This window comes from Equus asinus, chromosome 10, assembly GCF_041296235.1.
Source record: "Equus asinus isolate D_3611 breed Donkey chromosome 10, EquAss-T2T_v2, whole genome shotgun sequence".
In the NCBI taxonomy this organism is placed as follows: Eukaryota; Metazoa; Chordata; class Mammalia; order Perissodactyla; family Equidae; genus Equus; species Equus asinus.
The window spans coordinates 56,437,293-56,450,494 of NC_091799.1; the positions used below are offsets into that span (position 1 = coordinate 56,437,293).

The following is a 13,202-nucleotide window of genomic DNA, read 5'->3' on the forward strand; positions in this document are numbered from 1 at the left end:
CATTTGATAGCTCCAATATTGGAAGTATGATGGGATTTGGTTTGAGTCATCTTGGAGGCTGGTTTGATCTCCCTTCTTCACGAAAGCATTGGGAGGACTAGCGAATTCATTCCGGTGAAAGGTGTTCAAAGTCCAAGTGTTAATGCACTCTTGATGATTTTTGTTTGGATTCAGTCTTTCAAATGTATGTTTTCATGAACATCCACACTTCTCTCTTATTGCTGTAGCTGTGTTAAGTGTGTTTACGGAAGCGCACTGTTTATTAGGGCAAGTGGCGGAGCACAGATACAGGGTCTGTAATTCAGGAACTTGTTCTGGGGTATTAGGATATCTTATAAATGCTGTTTCACTACTTAATTAAATGGAGGATTTTTACCATGAATCAGGAAAGCCTTGTCATTAAAAGAGCTGATGGGTACAGACAATAATGCTTGTTCTGGGGCAGCAGTGGGGACACTTTACCTGGGTCTCTGGGCTTAGATGCTGCAGCAAGTTCTCAGTGTGCTGATTAGAGAAGTGAGTGTGACTATATCTCCTTTCCCTTCTACTGTCAAGTGATGTTACACAGCAAGGACTGGGTTAAGGTTAAAGAAGTAGAAGAAAGAATGACACAAGGACAGAGGCAAATAAATGAAGACTCAGGAACTAGAATCTCTTATCAGCCAGAGATAACCATTTTAAACTCCACAGATCTTTTCATCTAGAATGTTTCCTGTGTTTTCTCTGGTCTTCTTCCTAGGGATTAACTTACAGCCAGAGTTATTTAAGGAAGATATAGAGAACTCCTGGGCCTTGGAGGGCTTTTCTGTCAAAATGTCTAATATGATGAAAATATGTTTAGTTAACATAGCCTTGGTTTCCTCACTGTATTCATTCATTCCACAAACTTTTGTGCAACTGTGTGGATATGCTTTCTGTGACAGTTATGTAGCTAATGTGCCTATCTCCCCATTAGTTGTAGTCCCAACCTCTCACTTTTACACATCTTAGGTATTCATCCATTTCTTCACTCACTCATTCAGCTGTTCCATCATTCAACAAATATTTATTGCACACCTGATGTATGCTTGAGAGATTCTAGCAGGGGCAAGTGTGAGTCATAGACCTGTCATTATGCTCTTCAAATTCCAGGGAATGCAGGCCTAGCTCTCAAATGGTCCCCTTTAAGCCTCTTCTATAGGGGTTGGGTGAGGGTGAGAAATGCACATTGCACTCATAACTCTCTTCAAAGAAATCCTCTCTCCTGACTCCCCAACTTGAAATTCTTATATAGCCTAGAAGTGGTTTTAGGCGCCAACTCCCACCCTCCTTATAAGTCTTTCAAGAATGGTCCAGCATCTTTAGAACTATGGTTTTGATTTCAGGGGACTCTTCCAAAAGTATGAGTCAAAAGGAAGAAAGGAAGAGTTGTATTTAACATCTGCCTGTTATGTGAGTGCCCAGTGCTGCAGAGGTCAGGGGGTAGTTTTCTAAGATGAAGTAGGGCAGAGAGAGGGAGAGAACAAGAGAGCATAAGGGTGAGAGTCTCAATCACAAGTGCAACCAAATCCCGAGTAAAACTAGACGTTCTTTTATCACCCTTTAGCCTTCTCCTCTCTACATTCTTTATCTTGCCCTTTTCCTTGCTCTACTCAATCTGGGTCAAGTAAATTCTCCCTCCATCATTTCACTTTACTTTCCATTGGCCACCCTGATAGGGTCTTCCATGTGCCTCTCTGGGCACAAGAGCCCCTTCTTCAGGTTCACACGATGCCTGTACTCTCCAGGGGCAGCCTGGCACCACAGGAGGCTGTGCAAGTTAAGCCCAAATGCTGTCGCTGGTTTGTGGTGATCCTCAGGCAAGTTACTTATTCTTTCTGACTCTCAGTTTTCTCATCTGTAACAATGTGCATGAGAAAAAGGCCCACTGAGTGTGGCAGCTAGGAGAATTCAATAAATATTACAAGTGAAGGCATGTTGTAAAGTTCTTCACAAATGTTAGTTTTTTTCTTTTTTTTATTCTACTATGTCATTTCCAATGTACCTTGTGTGCACTGCCATGTATTTACCTCATTAACAAGTGGGAGAGGGTAAATTATCATTACCCTTGAAGTACAATTCCCATTTTAGCTCCTCAAACCACAGTTCCCTCTTTCTCTCACTTGAGTTTGAATAAATTCATGTACCCGTTTTGGCCTTACATCAGCAAGTCCCCCAAGTGACTGGGACGATACCTATGCTATATTCTGCTGAGTGCCTTGCCAGTTTTTGAGAAGCTCCCAAACCCCCCAAAAATCCCATTAATTATCTGTGCATAAAGCAAACAGAGGATGGGTCTGAAGCCTTTGCAGGACACTCACTTTGGCGAGGCCCAGGGGCGGGGAGCCTCTCTGACAGGATTTGCTTCCTCAGACCATTTGGATTTGGTTTTGGCCTTCAGGCCCCTTCTGTTGTCAGGAGGATGTACATAAACAAACAGAGAAAGGGCATGTAAGAAGGTGCCAATGAGGGACACAAGAGAAGGTGCCAACATTGGCATCACAAAGGCTAGGCTCTTACTTGGCGCCAAAGCAGAATCAAAACACAGCCCCTGGTCTTTTCAGGGCCACAGCTGTTTTGGATCAGAAAAACTGTCAGTGTGTGTAACGGATAACGGAAACTCTTCCATGCTTGTGTGTTAGGAGAAAGACAACACTTTGCCATCTTATGTCTTAATAGACATTATTATCAGCTCTGCTCAGATCCTACACATGCGAAAACATCAACTGTCAAGATCAGGGCTGACTGGATTTGGCCTATGAGATGAGATGTCTTACCATAGGAATCTTTTAGTATTTTGGTGGAAAATGCCAGGTGACTGTATTACTCATGACAGGCAAGCAATTCGTAGTGGAGATTGTTTAACCATGTGGGTTTTTTCCACTCTGAGTTGATTTCTCCGCTAAGGTGGGGTCTGTGCCTTGGTCTGTGGTGCCCGCTCAGTGCCTAGCACGACACCCAATTTGTAGTAGTTGATCAGGAGGTATTTCTGGAATCAAGTAGAGAGAAGAAGTGTTAATAATATTAATTAAATTGACTGAGGAAAGTCTGAGAAAAATCCAGAATGTTAAAAACTTTTTTTTCATTAGATTAGTGCTATTGGACAAATTCTACCAAAATTCCTTCTGCCTTGGGGCTTGGAAAAGCAGATGAAATTTTATTAGACCAACAAGAAGGGGCACTTTCTATTTGAAGTGGAGTTGGGTAAATAGTCAGCTGAGAGGCAACCTGCCCAAGCAGCCAGCTGGGAGAGAGGGACATTAGGCAAGATGAGGCCAGAAGGGAGCATTGTTTTTGACCTGGTTGGGGCCAAAATGGTCTCAGCAGGGCCACTTATTTCCATGGAAGTAGCTGGCAAGAGTTTTCTTCCCAGCTGCAGCTTGTGGCCTGTGTCGCTTGGGTGCAGGTAGGACGGAAACAAAGGCAGGTTAAAATGGTGCTGGAGTGCAGGGGCCTGGTGGCCAGGATCACTGTGGCCTGGACTCTTTGAACCTTCTCCTAGTGTTATTTTGACATGGATTAAGAGAGAGGAAGGGACAACACACCAACTAATATGGAAAACCCTTTTTCTTTCCCAAGGTTAGGGATTACAAGGACTTCAGGAAGGCTCTTAATCGCTTGCTCAGAGGTGACCCAGTTTAGAGGGGAATTAAAATCAAAGAACATCATTGTCATTAAAAACAACACGATCTCAAAGACAACAAATAAACAAACAAAAAGTGTGCAGGGAAAGGACAAAACAAAAATGTCAAGAAAAAAATATTTTGGCCCGCTTCCTTCCAACCTCCCAATACTGCGTATCTTTTGAAGGGAACACACAGATTCCTGCAAAGCCCATGACGTTGAGGAGAAGGGAGAAATGCAGAGGTCTGAGCCAGCCAGGCATCAGTAAGGGCTGAAAGTACATGAGGCGGCGGTCTGGCCTTTGCTCGCCCTCTGCTGTGTCTCCCCACGCCAGGTTTGATTTCTGTTCCAAAGCACATGGGTCCTTATGTATCATATTTCATTGCTGAGATCCAAGCACTACATTTAAAATTCAGGCTTATCTATTGAAATAATACTCCAGCTAGAGTGAGAAGATGAAAGCTGGGGAATTTGTTTGAGAGCACTTACCTTTTTCTCACTGAATAGCAAAAATTCTGGGAGATCTTGCCAAGCATTAGAGAATCTCACAAAGAATTAGGAAGGGGAGGGAATTTATTGGAAAAGCATAATATACTGGAAAAGAATGTGAGCTTCAGAGTCAGACAGGACTGGGTTCAAATCTCAGCTCTGCCCCTTACTTAGGGTGGGATAGCAAACAAGTTACTTGCCTTAGTGTGACTGTAAAATGGGTAATAATAACTACCTAATGGTGTTGTGAAAATTAACGTAAGTAAGCATTTATAACAATGACTGAGACATATTAAGTGTTGGACTTACTTATTCCCTTGCTATTGTGGCTGTTAAACGTTATATAATGATGTAATTCATAGTAACTATATAATTTACGAAGAAGGACCTGGCCACCCACTTTCAAAAAACTGGCCACGAAAACTCTATGAATCGCAGTGGAGCACTGTCTGATAGAGAGCCAGAAGGTGAAAGGAGGATGCATAAAGACGGGGCAGGGTTCCACTCTACTGTACACAGGGTCGCTAGGAGTCAGAACTGACTTGACAGCATTAACAACAAAAAATGATATAATTATTCATACATCCTGGGAAGGCAGGAAGGGGAGGGAATGATCAAGCCCTTTGCAGATGGCAGCCCCGAGTGGAGCTGGGAAATAGCCCAAGTGGATCTTTCGAAGATCTCTCCCCCTTTTGTCTGCCTCTCTTCCCTCTTCCCCAAATTCAAATTCCTCCCCTTCAGGCTACCTGGACCCACAAAAATGGCATCACAGTGAAAGAACGCCCCAAGGGGTTCTGTCTCTGGAAGGGCAGAGGCCTGGTGAGTGGACTTTTGTTCCGGAGGCACAGGACCTTCTGAAGTTCAAGGAAATATAGTTTCTTTTCCTCTTAGCCTGAGATGAGGGGCAACGGGAGAGAAGGCATCAGCTGTCCTATCCTTCACCCACAGGTATGACAGGACAGAAGCCCAAGGTCACCCTTCCAGATGAATCTGAAACTATAAGTCACCACAGTAAGGACTCTGTGGACTTTGAGCCTTTCCTATCTTGTTAATTTTATGTTCTTCTATGTCTGTCTTCCTGTAGTGTTTAGTAGTAAATGTCTAAAAGGAAAACAAATCCCACAGATGATTTTGGAGGCTACAAAAAGCAAGAAAGCTGGAGTGAATGTTTTCCTGTATAGCCAATCTTGGAGAAGATGGAGAGGAACCCCAAGAATCAGGGTGAGTAGCGGGAACCTTTAAGAGGAGATGGAGAGCCAAGGCCGGGCCTTTGATCCTGCTTCAAAAGATGAGAGAAAAGTTGGGAGCTTGCTAGAGTCTGAGACATCTAAAGGAATGTCCTTGACATATGACCCCTCTTCTCCAAGCCAGGTTTAATCAAAAGCTTCTGTGGCCAAGTGACTTTCTGCCAAGACATTATGCCAACGACGTTCCGTCTGTGAGATCTCACCCTGGTAATGCCCTGCAAGGTCGTTATCACTCCCATTTTGCAGCTGAGAAAAGCGAAGCTCAGGCTAGAAAGTGGCAGATCCACAATTTGCACTCAAGAGTGTCTGATGAAATGTGTGTATTTTTGCCCTACTGATTGCTCCAGGATTTTTCTTCCACATTTCTTTTCATGAAATAGCCCCGTTTTCTCAAAGTTCTTATCTTAGCTAGCAATCTTGAGTAAAATGTGGCTGCAGGCCAATTAGTGAAGTGGGAAAGACTGAAAGTCATTTACCAGGTCTCTCCTCTCACTGCCATTCTGGAAGAAGACCTCAGAGAAGTCTAAGAGGGAAGCCAAGAAAGTGAACCTCTGAAGGTGGGATTTCATTGACCTTGAAAAGAATGAGAGGGGTTGGGGGTAACATTGGGTAGTATTTTCTTCCTGGTACCCTTTTAATACTCAGTGGTAGTGCTTCTAACTTGCCTATTTATTATGTCATTCCAAATTCCTGGAATTGTTAAAATGTGAGTGTAGCTCATTGGTTTCCTAACCTCTTTTCCAAGTATTTTAGTAAGAAGTCTCCTTTATTATTTCCACTTTAGAACAGACTGACAGGGAGTTTTTCTCCATTTGATCCCTCTGTACTCCCTTCCGTAAGTGAGCCAACTAAGAATTTATACTCAGATAGTGCCTCTAGTTCTTGGGGTTTGGGATCTTTGATGTCTCGCTCTCTGCTCTACCCCTATCCACTAACATTAATTGCCATCCAGGTATTAACAGTGTGAGAATCAGAAGATATGGCAGTTAGAAGACAAATTTTGCAGGAGCACAATGGTTAGGATTTTGCTCAGGGATCAGGCAGGGAACAGGGTATGATTAACGCAGGGAGCACCACTGGGGCCAGTCAGAAAAACAGAAACCACAGTAGGGCGATCAACAGAGAAGACTGAATTGGTTAAAAGTGTTTCAGAAGAAGCATAAAGGCAGCGTTGAAGTAACACAGAGGTAAGAATTGCAAGAAGCAGCTACCACTCCCAGGGCTGGGGAACAAAGGCAAGAGGTGGGGTTGCTCCGAACCTAGAGGCTCAGAGGAGGGTCTCACAGAGTTGGGACTCAGACCTCTGAGGAATGGGTACCACCCAGCTCCAGATACCTCAGCAGCTCGGGGGAGAGGCCCTGGGGCTGTGGGTGGTAAGGCTGGTTCTGGATGGGGCAGAAAGAAGCAGGAGATTGGAACCAGCTCTAACTTCCAGGATGAAGGGCCGCTGTTAGGGGGATGCTAACAGGAACAGGAAACAAACAGGAAAAAGAATGTTGCTTCTCTTGACTTCTACCTTGCAGTTTCCCTCTAGTACCCCCTGTTGGCAGAGTCAAAGATACAGTCACCTGGCAAAGGAGAAATGTGGTTTGCAGAGCTCTAGCCCCAGCGTCACAGAGCAGAGTAGAAAGGGCTGGGTTTTGGAGCTGAGAGACAGTTATCTTAAAACTGGGCATGTGGGGCAAATAATTATGCGAGGGTGCCAGTGAATCACCAACTGAAAGGAGCTTCAAACTTGGTATTTGAAGAGAAGAATAAGAAACTGTATATAGTGAAGTGTTTCCTACCTTTGCCTATCTGCAGTACTTTCGCCGTTGTGAACATTAACCATGTGTGTATGTGTGTTTAAGGATTAAGAAGAAGGCTTGGCCTTTTTCACGTCTGCAGGAGTCCACTCCATCATGCCCGGAATAAACACTATCACTCTCCTCTGAGTTGTTAATGAGACTCCAAAATAAATGTTTTCTTTTGGATTACACCTTGTAATTTATGATTTAGTCCCAGAAAAGAAACTTCAGTGTATTGGGAAATGGGAAAAGAAGAGGTGTACTCAGAGAAACTTAAAGAGGACCAGAGCTGGAGGGATTTGGAATAAAGACAAATCCAATTGCCAGTAAACCTCAGTTAAGCTTCATGTCTCTGAATCTTAGAAGCAAGCTAACAAGCTAATGGCTTACAGTTTTCTCCTCTTGCTTACACAGTTCCGGGAAGACAGGCAGCTCACAGCCCAGAAAGCTTAGTAACCGAACTTTATATAACACCTTAGGAACATAAGCGTGCGTGTGAGGGGAAGTAATGATGGGGCCGTTTGCAGGTTGAAGTTAGCGCCTGGAAATTGCTCATCAGCTACTCAGCATGCAGACCCACTGGAAACTAAACTGATGGTGATTATGCAAGAAAGGCAACTGGGCGCAGAATAAACTCCAAGTAAAAGGCATCACAAATGTTGATTGAACTAGAAGCCAGTTGCAACTTCATGTTCCTTGCTTGGGTCTTGTTCAGTTCTCCCCTCTGAAGCGCTGGTTAAATTGGAGCCCACCCTAAGAAGAACAAAGCGTAAAATTGCAAGTGCACTGTTTGGTACACTCCTACATGACACCAAAATAGATAAGAGCTGATCTCATAAACAACATTATCTGCTGGCAGTGTAGTTCTCTGGTACTGAAAATTGTCAGCGATAGAGAGAAATCACAGCAGCCAAAATATTTTCTGGGGCGTAGACTTTATCTCATTCTGTTTGTAAGATTCTGTTGGCAGCACCTAAGGGTTAACATATTTGAGTGCATAATTAAACTAATTTATCAGAAAGACTAAAGAGCTTGGGCTCTGGAGTCAGATAAATCTGGATTTCAACTTCTTTCCTCCCACTTAGGTGTTGTGTGATCGTGAGCAAATGACTTGCCTAAACATCAATGTCTTCATCTTTAAAGTGGGGATAATTGGGGCTGGCCCCGTGGCCGAGTGGTTAAGTTCGCGCGCTCGGCTGCAGGCGGCCCAGTGTTTCGTCGGTTCGAATCCTGGGCGCGGACATGGCAGTGCTCGTCAGACCACGCTGAGGCAGCGTCCCACATGCCACAACTAGAGGAACCCACAACGAAGAATACACAACTATGTACCGGGGGGCTTTGGGGAGAAAAAGGAAAAAATAAAATCTTTAAAAAAAAAAATAAAGTGGGGATAATTATACTCCTTCTCTCGCCGTGCATTTGTGAAGGTGAAATGAGTTGATGCAATGAGATGTTCAACAGAGTTCTTGGTGCAAAATAAGTGCTCAAGAAATGTTTCCTTTTCTATCTTTATATTACTATTGCTATTAGTAATACTTGTTGACAACTTACTATATACTCGTGCCAGACCCTAGAGATAGAAAGATGAATTAGACCTCTTCCTGCTGCTGCAAAAAGGTATTCAAGAGCTTTTATTCAGGGAAAATGATCCAGCTCAGGTGGTTATGTGTGGACTCAATCTGGGAAATCTTAATTCATTCGGGAAACAGCAGGGCTATGGAGGAATACAAGTGTGGATGTAAGGAGAACATTGAAATCAGGAAGGGAGCGTGGATGTGCAGGGCTGGCTGGGAGGGACTGAGAAGCAGGAGAAGGTGGCTTAGAGAGAAGATCTGCTTTCTCTACCCTCTGCTTTAGTCTTAGGAACCCACAGAGCTAAAGGACAGGCCGCCTCTAACTCCTGACGTGTATAAATGATACAATGATACTGGGCTAATGACAGGGGGTCTGTTAGATATTGTGGGGGATGAGAATTGGCCACCCCAAAATGTATCTCTTTGCCTTGCCTTGATTATTTTTAAGGACAAAAGACTGAAAGAAACTCTGCCTGAAAGAGTTTCAGATAAAAGGCCTGCCCCCAGGACAGCCCATCACCATAGCTAACTCTGGGTGTCAGTAGACTCTGAGGGTCCTTGCTAAGCCCATCCTTATCGAAGTTCTGCCTACCAAACATTTGCTTTTCCATTTCCATGTGGATTGCCTTCCTCCCCTTTGAAGCCCCAAACTGCTACCCCCAACACCCTCCTTTGTCTTTAGCTGAAGATGATATTTAAGCTGGCAGCTTGGCTGTTTTGGTGAGTTACTCAGCTTTCCTGAGTGTCTCCCATGTCCACATGTTATAAAACTTTGATTTTTTCCTGTTATTCTGTTTCATGTCAATTTAATTCATAGCCCAGCCAGAAGGACCCAGAGGGTAGAGAAAATTTTCTTTCTCCCCTACAATATGATTATGAAATGTTGTGAACTTGTGTCATATTGACGCCTCTCTTGCTGTTAAATGGCTATTGCTGAAATTGATTATGAAGGATAAGGAGTGAAATGTGTTGATTGCAAAATTGTTGGAAAGACCACAACCAACAGAAACGATTCATAATCCTTGGGTTAGGAACTGAGCAGGTGGGCCTCCTCTGGGCCTGTCAGGAGACTTTGATAGATCTCTTATGGCTCCTGACAAACAGGCTTTCAGTACGTGTATCTTCTGTGAAGAGAAACAGGGCGGCCCGGTTAAAAGGCCCCTGGAAAGATTTAAATGTGCTGCCTTGTGGAAGATGAAGGGTGGCAGGACCTCGAAGACCACAGAGGAAATAGCTGTGTGCTGCCAAGATTTAATACAAGTAGAGGTTATTCCGGGGGCCATCTATACCTTGGTAAAAGGAAATAAAGAATCTGCCAATTAAAAGAGTTATTAATTTTTCTATCCCGTAACGGAATATTAAATCTCAGTTAACACGTGTTTACCTGACTGGGTTTTTGTGCAATTGCTCCTGCTCAGCTGTCAGCATTTGCTTATCTTTAGTGAGCCCCTTGCAAGTTTTTGTGAGAATTTTTAGGGTTGGTAGGCAATCGCTATTCTCTTTCATGTTATTACAGAAATTTGATAAACCACCTGATTAAAAAAAATCCATGAAATAACACTCCAGCAAAAGGGAGATCATGACTCTTGGGGTATAAATTTTCTTTTTTGTCCGAGCATATTTTTTTCTTATATGCAGTCTGCTATTTTTGGTTTACACTTGCAAATAGACGAAAGAAAGCTTAATCTTAGGTTAAAAAAACCCCCCACTAAATGGTTTATAATTTAGTGAGCCAGTAAAATCCAGAAGTTTTCCCTCTGGATAAAAACTCTCTCCACACTACAACTAAAATATACAACTATGTACTGGAGGGATTTGGGGAGAAAAAGCAGAAAAGAAAAAAAAACTCTCTCCACATAGCATATATTTTCAGAAAAAAAAAAAACCAAAACTGGATCATTTGCCCTGTGTTCTCTCTAAATTGATTTGCCTCTTGGAAAGGGAGTGCCATATGTGAGGTTTATAGTAAATTCATTCATGGGACTCTGGGAGCTGCTGTAAGGTATCCCAGAGTCTGTGCCATGAGAAAGCCATGGGTGAAATACCTTATAATTCAATCATTTTCAGCTCCTATTTTAGTACTTTGGTGTCTAAACCCCATTGAGAGAAGTTCATTAAAAGGCTTTGATAAACATATATATTCAAATGACAGGTTCTCCTGTGAAATAGAGAAATACATTACAGAAGGTCAAATTCCAGGATGATATTAAAATTCGTTCAGCGTGTCACATAATTTTACCATACATCTCCATTGCCCAGTTTTGAATAAATTCGGATATATGTATTTATTTTAAAATGGAGTAATTAGGCTTAATTGCAAAAGTGTAAATATCAATTAAAAATTTAAAAGTTATTTCCGGAAAGCAGTGGTTGATCTAAAAGAGGATGCTATCTTTAACATTAAGGAAAAAGACCAGGTTGGCTAAAAGGTCAAAAATTCACCCGCCACTCTGGTGGCAGCTGGCTTGGAGCAGTGCTTTCTTAGGAAGCTGCTGCCCCTGACTGTCCTAGTCTGATCACTTCTCTTCCCTTTTCTCCTCGACTGTCCTTTCTCTCCCGTCCCGAATGCCCTGTAGTGTCTTCCCTGAGGGTCTAGGTTCCTGGAGTTGTCCACTTGAATTAGTTTATTTTCCCTCAAATTGCTTCTGCTTAAAATCCATTATTATAGTTAATCTGAGTCTCCATCCTCGGCCCATAAAAATTCTCTTCCTTGATGTTCCCCAGGGAGGGGAAGGTCCTAGACTGGGCTTGAGGATGCAAAGATACGGATATAATGATAATAAAATTGTGATCATGATTACTATTTATTATCTCACTAATAGCAGCTTTATCACAGCATTTTTATAACGCCAACTGAAAATAATCTGAATGTGCGTCAGTAGTGGAAATGCTGAATATATTGGGGTGCATTTATACTGTGGAATATGATGTGACTATTAAAATTAAAAGTTAGATATACAAGTATTGACCTGGAAAGATGACCAGATGTTTTTTAGTTTTTTTAAAAAATGTAAAATTCAAAGTAATGTCTATAGTACATATTAGAGTAAACGAAAAAGGGAAAAACTTCTGCATGTGTGCAGTTTTTGTTTTATGATTTTGTATGAGCACAGAGAATGGTGTGAAAAGATATACTCCTTACTTTACATTGGCAACGTCTGGGGATGGATAGAGAACTGAGAGGAATATTATGAACTTAAAACTCATCTCTGTATTTTTTATTGGTTACAATAAACATGCATCACTTTTGTAATTAAAAATCCAATCAAGTTTAAAATAAAGATGTTAAAGTTTTTATGCCCTCATGAAACTTAATATTTAATGAGTTCTTCCTATGGAAATTCACTATACTAGACTTTAATAGGTTATAATAATCCTAATAAGTCTATAGGTAGGAACTAATATAATTTCCTCTTGACAAGTGAGGACTTTGAAGGTTAGAGAGGTAACTGTCCAAGTTCACATGGTGGCAGAACTTATTCTATTCTATATCTAGAACCTGGAGATCTTCTAAGGAGAGTTTAGGTAAAAGCACCAACAGACATGGAATTTTTATTTTCAAAGCATAGTTTCCATGCGGCATATCCATACAATGGAAGGTTATTCAGCAATAAAAATGAATGCAGTACTGATAGATGCTATGACAGGGTTACACCTTGAAAATATTATTCTAACTGAAAGAAGCCACATATCATATGATTCCATTTATCTGAAGTGCCCAGAATAGGCAAATCCATAGAGATAGAAAGTAGCTGAGTGGTTACCTAGGGTTGGGAGGAGGGTTGGGTACACAGATTCTTTTTGCAGGGACAAAAAGTTTCTAAAATTAGAGTTGGTGGTGGTTGCACAACCCTGTAAATATACAAAACCCACTGAATTGTACACTTTACATCGGTGATTTGGATGGTGTGTGAATTATATCTCAATAAAGCTGTTACATAAAATAATTCCATTAATAAACATCCTTTAATGCACAGAAGAGACTTGCACACCCTTCTGCTGAGATTGTCCCTGATTCTCCTGAGACAAGACTCATTCAGGTAAGGTTGCTCTGCTTTATTGAAATTCAAGGAACTATGCAAGGCAGTGTCAATGGAATGAATGCTCCCAGGACTTCATTTTTTTCTTTTTTTGGTCGCTGTAAGAACGTCAGGTTCAAGAAGCTTGCATTGATCTCTCTACTTCCTTTGAAATGATCTCCTCCATAGTCCCTTTTATTAATCAAAGGCTGCTTTAATTTTGATGAGCTTGCCAGATCTCTCCTGGAGTTGTGAGAAGTCCTGGCCCTGGGGATTATCATTAATTCTTCCTTCAGCCAGGTTTTTTTTCCTGACAACTCCAAACAAATTCAATTTCTCAAATATTGTCTTTTAAACATGTTATTCTTTTCATTCACTCTTTCCTCTGATTCATTAACATAGATTCAATTGTTAGTTTTCAGTTGGCTGAACACTATTAACAAT

General features: G+C 41.9%; 1 long non-coding RNA gene across 1 annotated transcript in view; it reads right to left on the bottom strand.

Annotated features, from left to right (window-relative positions):
* Positions 1-2,120: 2,120 nt before the first annotated feature.
* LOC123288210 (uncharacterized) overlaps positions 2,121-13,202 on the bottom strand; it is a 76,800-nt gene continuing 65,718 nt past the window's right edge. Inside the window, exon 6 of the long non-coding RNA XR_011506576.1 lies at positions 2,121-3,007. This is a non-coding gene — a long non-coding RNA (uncharacterized lncRNA). The remainder of the gene's footprint in view (positions 3,008-13,202) is intronic.